The sequence below is a fragment of the Odocoileus virginianus genome, chromosome 12, assembly GCF_023699985.2.
Source record: "Odocoileus virginianus isolate 20LAN1187 ecotype Illinois chromosome 12, Ovbor_1.2, whole genome shotgun sequence".
NCBI lineage: Eukaryota > Metazoa > Chordata > Mammalia > Artiodactyla > Cervidae > Odocoileus > Odocoileus virginianus.
Genome location: NC_069685.1, coordinates 17,813,946 through 17,821,199, shown reverse-complemented (window position 1 = coordinate 17,821,199; position 7,254 = coordinate 17,813,946). Strand labels below are relative to the sequence as shown.

Sequence of the window (7,254 nt, the reverse complement as noted above, 5' to 3'; positions counted from 1 at the left end):
ACTTCTAAATCATTTAACCCTTTCTCCCTTATGAGTACTCCTATGGAGGAGAAAACTGAGGCGCTGAGAGGCTAGGTTGCCTGAAGTCATTTGGCTAGTGAGCAGCACCAGCAGGATTTCGATCCAGCCTCTCTAGACCCCGAGTCCATTCTCACATCCTTAACGTGATAATTGACTGCTATATCCATCCTGGTTCTCTGCCAGCTCCCACAGCTATAATAAAACTTGCCCCTTTTTCCTAAAGGAATTTGCCATCCAACAGAAATTTTGGAAGATAAGCAGAACCAGGGAGGCAAAGGTCCCACGTAAAGCTTCAGTCAGTCACAATTTTCCTGGGCAGACCCAGACTTTCTTGCCCTCTGTCGGATCCTCTCCATGGAGGGCTTGCCAATTATAGGAGCTTAACAGTGACATTCATCAGAGGGAGGAGAAAGAATCAGACCTCTCAAAAAGTTCACTATCCTTCCAACAATAGATCCCAATTATGCACATTTGGTTTGAGCTCTTAGCAAGTATCTGGAATCTCTTTCTGGTTCACCTGAATTGATCCAAAAAAAAAAAAAAAAAAGAGTCTAGAATATCCTATAGTTTGCCATCAAATAAATATAAGCCTCTACCAGGAAACTGTTTTACTTAAGGTGTTTTCTGTGAGAGTTAAATGGTCTTTAAGAAGCAGCTCTGAATAGTTGTATTAAAGATTATTTATGAGCGGAACACATTGTAAGTATACTGTTAACAAGAGGGACATGGTTCCAAGGCATTCAAACTGCTTTGTTTCCAAAGCCAGTATAATTGTTTCACTGGTGGGCGCTGGAGCTCCCAGCTTCAGCCTGTACAGAGCCCAACAGCTCAACCCCATATGTGTTTGGTACACTGATGCTGCAAAACACTGTTGCTCAAGTTTTTGTTTTGTTTTGTTTCTGTTATTGTTTTGTCTGAGTTTTACGATTTTATTAACACAAACAAAATGTGCAAAGGAGCTGTCTATTCATTTTCTTAGCTGCACAGTCTGGCATTGGGATTGGTGACTCCAGTGGACAGTTGGGCTGCTCTTTCCACAGCGGCTTTGTGGTCCTTGGAGGAGATGTTGTGAGCAGTCTCAGCACAGTTGACATGTGTTGCACATCAGTAGCATCAAGCTCCTGGAAGTTGTGGACCAGGAACTTGTGGAAGCTGCTGGGCAGCATGTGCTTTGTGTTCTAGTTGCTCGGGTAACTGATGCTGGGCATCACGATCCGGCCACTGAATCTCCTGCGCACCCCATTGTCAATGCCTCTTGGTTTCCTCCAGTTCTGCTTAAATTTGCACATATCGGTCTGACAGGTGTCAGATGAACCTTGTGGCCCTCTTTTTGATGACCATTGGACTTCACAAAGGGTCTGAGAGCAGCCAAGATGTGGAGTGGGAGATGGCTGCCAACTTCACAGTCATCAGCCAAGGAAGAGAAGTTGCTAGAGTTTTATATTTTCTTTAAATAAACTGTCCCAGTTACTTACTGCTACATAACTAACTACCCTAAAACACACCAGCTTAAAGCAACAAATAAAATTTATTTGAGGGACTTCCCTGGAGCTCCAGTGGTTAAGACTCTGAACTTCCAATGCAGGGGGTACAGATTTAATCCCACAGGGAGCTAAAACCCCACAGGCCTCTGGACCAAAAAACCAAAACAGAAACAATATTGCAACAAATTCAGTGAAGACTTTAAAAATGGTCCACACCAAAAAAATCTAAAAAGAAAAAACAAAACTCACTTTGGCTCCTGAATCTGCAACCTCAGCAGTGCTCAGCAGGGACGGCTCATCCCCTCCCGCTCAGCTCCATCTGACTGGATGCATCTCTTTATCTCCATCACATGGTCTTTACATTATGGCAACTTCAAGGTGCCCAGACTTTTCACATGTGGGCTCCAGGCTTCCCAGGCATCTCTTCCAAGAAAGACAGCCAGGTGGGAACCGGGTTGCCCTTCACTGCCTTGCCTTGGAAGTCATGCAGCCTTACTTCTGCCAAGGTCTATTAATCCAGGCCAGCAGTTCCAAGGCCAGCCCAGGCTGAAGGAGAGGGGGAAAGAGACTCCACCTCTCGAGTGGCAGTGAAGAGGTTTTGCAAAATCAGGTGGGTTGGAAAATATGGCTCCTGTGATTTTTCAATGCAGTCTAGTATATGAACCCACAGGAAGAATTTGTTTCAAAATCTATACCAGGAATTAATGTGATGTTAATCAAGCAAATGCTGGCTGAACTCATCAAGCTATGGATCTTGTTTCTCTTTCTTTCCATTAGCTTCCAGAAAACTCAGTGACAAATGTGTTGCCTTCCTCTAGTCAGATCCCTCAGTAAACTCCATATTTAACAACTTACCTTGTCTTCATTTTACTTTTCTACCATTAGTTTCCCTCTGCTCCAATTTTCTCACTTTTAAAACACCCTGTTTTTGTGTGTGTATTTTTCTAAGCTGTCTTAAAGTGAGAAATGAATTTTAAAATACTCTAAGAAACCAGTGAACCCACACAATAGGAAATATATCCAGTTAAAAAAAAAAATACCAAGACAGTTCAGTTCAGTTCAGTTAGGTCACTCAGTCGTGTCCGACTCTTTGCAACCCCATGAACTGCAGCAAGCCAGGCCTCCCTGTCCATCACCAACTCCCGGAGTTTACTCAAACTCATGTCCATTGAGTCGGTGATGCCATCCAACCATCTCATCCTCTGTCATCCCCTTCTCCTCCTGCCCTCAGTCTTTCCCAGCATCAGGGTCTTTTCAAATGAGTCAGCTCTTCGCATCATGTGGCCAAAGTATTGGAGTTTCAGCTTCATCATCAGTTCTTCCAATGAACACCCAGGACTGATCTCCTTTAGGATGGACTGGTTGGATCTCCTTGCAGCCCAAGCGACTCTCAAGAGTCTTCTCCAACACCACACCTCACTAATAAAGAAGTGCATATTAAAACAAAGCACCATTTTGTTTATTCATAATTTAATCTGGATCCTAACTCAAGGCTTAGTCCTTCACTGGTGAATTTTCAAAACAATTTTCTTCCCTTTAGTCAAGGATGAATAATGATATCAGTACTTACATATGTACCTGGGAGAACTGTAAACCTGCACAGTTGTTTTCACAAAACAATTTGGTGATATTTACTAAATGCCATAAACTCTGATCCAGAAAGATTTCTTCCAAGTTCTAAAATAAGGAAATAATCCAAATTCTGGGAAATCTGTATTACATATTAGGATATATGTATTTCCTATATGCACTGGGATACCATCTCAGCTTATTTTTTTTTAAAGCTGTGATAAAAGATACATATATACTTTAACTAATTTTAGGTGCACAGTCACTGGCATTTAGAAAATTCGCACTGTCATGCAACCATTAGCACTATTAATATCCAGGACTTTTTCATCATTCTCAACATAAGCTCTGTACCCATTAAACAATAACTCCCCATTCCCTTCTCCTCAAGAGTGGTTAGCTCCTGGTAACCACTATTCTATTTTCTGTCTCCAAATTTGACTAACCTATGTACTTTATATAAGTAGAATCATATTTGTCCTTTTGTGTCTAGCTTATTTTATTTAGCATAATATTTCAGGTTTGTTCATACTGTATCCAGCATCAGAATGCATATAATATGTCACATTTTGTTAATCCATTTATTCATTCCTGGGCATTTTTATTGTTTCCACCTTTTGGTTATTGAGGAGAATGCTATTGTGAATGCTGGTATACAAGTATCTGTCTGAGTATCTGCTTTCAATCCTTTGGTGCACATACCTAGAAGTGAAATTGCTTCTAACCTCTATCAGTGAAAAATTAGAAGCAATCATCAGGCACAAAAAATAAGGGGAATTGCTAACTAAATTATGGCACATGCCCTTGATATCGTGTCTCCTTTTAAAAGGAGGGCTCTAGAGACCTCACAGGCTGCCTACCCAGGCCTCTTGCACTCCACCCCTTGCACTGCTTCCATCACAGCACCTGTCCTGCCATGCCGATTGTTTCCACTGCTAGAGCTCTGTCAGGATACAGATTATGTCTTCCATATCTGGCCTCAACTCCTTAATAGCTGGCACATAATATGAGCTTGATAAGCATTGATTAGGTGAAAGAGAGATTAGCTGGAAATAAGACAGTCAAAAATCAGCTCATAATAAATTTGATTCAGATGACTGTCAACTAACTGTGAAAACTTTATCAAGGACATGAACCTAGATTCTAATCTGGGGAATACAAAGTGAAGATTCTATAATGGATATGAAAGCCTTAGGAGGGGTGTGATTATATCTAGTAATTCAGGGCACGAAAGTCAGTTCCTTTACTTGAGTATTTAACATACAGAGAGAGAGTAAGATTCTTGAAAGATCTGGAATCTTTCAGGAGGGTCCGTGAATCTTTCTTACATGGAAGCATTCACACTTACACATTACTCTTTCCCTTCTAGTCCAATGAGTGTGCTACAAACATACAAGCCTATATTTTGAGATAATAAATATGTCCAATATTCTAAAATGCCAGAGCTGATAAAGATTTAATAGCTATAATATATCTAACCACTCCTAAGTCTGAAGAAATAAATTGGTTTTTAGTAATACACATCAGTAATCCCAAATCTAACTCACTCTAGATCTTCCCTCTTTTCATTTAATAATGTATCCTCTTGAGAGTTGAGTCAGACCTTTGTTCAGCACCAGCTCCTCTGAGAACTCTTCCCTGGCACCATTTCCTGGAGCACATCCATCACTCTCTCCTTCCTTCTACTGCTTTACTTACTCTTCATGTCATTGATTGCCCTCAGACAAGCCACTCATTTAATCTTTCCTTTGTTTATTTTCTCTCCTTCATTTTATAAGGTACATTCCTTGAAGGCAAAAGCTTTTATTTACCCAGCACCTAAGCAATACCTAGAATACAATATCAATTCAATAAAAATCTATGAAATGACTATAGACAAAAAAGAAACATTTAATTAAAAAGTCAAGACCTATAGAAGAGATAATAGACAAAACATTCTGACATAAATTGTACCAATGTTTTCTAAGGTCAGTCTCCCAAGGCAATAGAAATAAAGACAAAAATAAACAAATGGGACCTAATCAAAGTTACAAGCTTTTATGCAGGAAAAGAAACAGAAAGGCAACCTACAAAATGCGAGAAAATATTTGCCAACAATGCAACAAACAAGGGCTTAATTTCCAAAATATACAAACAGCTCATACAACTCAACAGCAAAAAACAAACAACCCGATCAAAAAATGGGCGGAGGACCTAAATAGACATTTCTCCAAAGAATAAATACAAATGGCCAATAGGCACATGAAAAGATGCTCAACATCACTAATTATCAGAGAAATGCAGATCAAAACTACAGTGAGGTATCACCTCACACTGGTCAGAATGGCCATATTAAAAACTCTACAAGCAACAAATGCTGGAAAGGATGTGGAGAAAAGGGAACTCTCTTACACTGTTGGTGAGAATATAAATGGGTGCAACCAACATGGAAAGCAGTATGGAAGTTTCTCAGAAAACTAAAAAGAGAATTACCATATGATCCAGCAATCCCAATCCTGGGCATATATACAGACAAAACTCTAATCCAAAAAGATACATGCAACCCCTATGTTCATATCAGCACTATTCACAATAACCAAGACATGTAAACAACCTAGATGGCCATTGATAGATAAACTGATAAAGATGCATACGTATTTGGAATGGAATACTACTCAACCATAAAAAAGAACAAAAGTATGACATCTGCAGCAACATGGATGCAACCAGAGATTATCTTGCTAAGTAAATAAGTCAGAAAGAGAAAGACAAACACCATAGAATATCACTTATGTGTGGAATTTAAAATGTGACACAAATGGACCTATCCATGAAACAGAAAGAGTCATGGATATAGAGAACAGATTTGTGGTTACCAGTGGGGAGGGGGTTGGGCAGAGATGTAGTAGAAGCTTGGGTTAGCAGATTTAAGCTACTATATATGGAATGGATAAACAGCAAGGTCCTACTGTATAGCACAGAGAACTATATTATTAATAAGGATCCTATGATAAATGATAATGGAAAGAATATTTTAAAAGAATGTACTTATATGTATAACTGAATCACTTTACTATAGAGCAGAAATTAATACAACATTGCAAATCAACTATACTTCAATAAAAAATAAAATAAAAGTTACCATTTTGATAAAAAAAATTCAGGGCCTCAGTTTTATATACAACACAGACACACACAGATTACATGTAAACACCTCAAAAGTAACAATAACATCAAAACTGTAACATTGGTGAAATTGTGACTGATTTTTTTCTGTATTCTAAATGTTCTAATGTAACTGCATTACTTTTGTTGTGGGCTATCTGTCTTGGTAGGGTGGGGCCAAGATGAGAGTCTGCTACCAAGAATCTTCATGTTGGTACTTCAGTGAACTCATACTTCTCCAGAGTCCTTTCTCTCAAATTTGCAAGCTCAACTAATTGATTTTTTTCATAATCAGAAAGTAAGCAGATCATTCTTCAGTGGATACACTCAAATGAAGCCTGCATACAAATGACTAGTATATAAATCTAAATGCAAACAATGTCTTTAAAGCAAGAAACGTAACTGCCAAAGGGACCTCGAGTTGTACCCTGTTAACTTAGTGATCATAGAATTAACTCAGCACCTCTTGTCTTTAAGTCCTGATGTTTAATGGGATTGACTGTTATATGTGGGGCCTGTCAGCTGTGTCATGCAAAAAACTGTTCTTGTCCCCAGAGAGATGAAGCCCACATGCCAGGACTTCTCTTGGGCACAGCTGGGATGTTAGGGCAAGTCAACTTCCATAACTTTGCAGACTTTCATTACTGATCATATACTTTCTTTTCTGACTGACATGCTTTTTCTTATAATGTACTAATCCAACTTAACTCATAACTTTCTGACACGCTAAAAGAGGCAGTTATGTACTGCACTTCCTACTTCTGGATGTGGGCAATATTTATATTTGAGTCCTGTTTTGCATATATTCTAATGTTATTATTATGCTTCGATATTATAGATAGTTCTCAGAGACCTCTGGAAGAGGAAAATGACACCCCACTCCAGTAGTCTTGCCAGGAGAATCCCAAGGACAGAGGAGCCTGGTGGGCTACAGTCCATGGGGTCTCACAGAGTCAGACACGACTAAAACAACTTAGCACACACAGACCGTTTCACCACATTTGAGAGGGCTGGAATTTCTGCAGACCAAGTGAAA

At 39.3% G+C, this 7,254-nt stretch overlaps 1 pseudogene; it reads right to left on the bottom strand.

The window, feature by feature from the left end:
- Window positions 1-984: 984 nt before the first annotated feature.
- The window catches only part of LOC110141118 (large ribosomal subunit protein eL32-like), an 87,713-nt pseudogene continuing 81,443 nt past the window's right edge, over window positions 985-7,254 (bottom strand).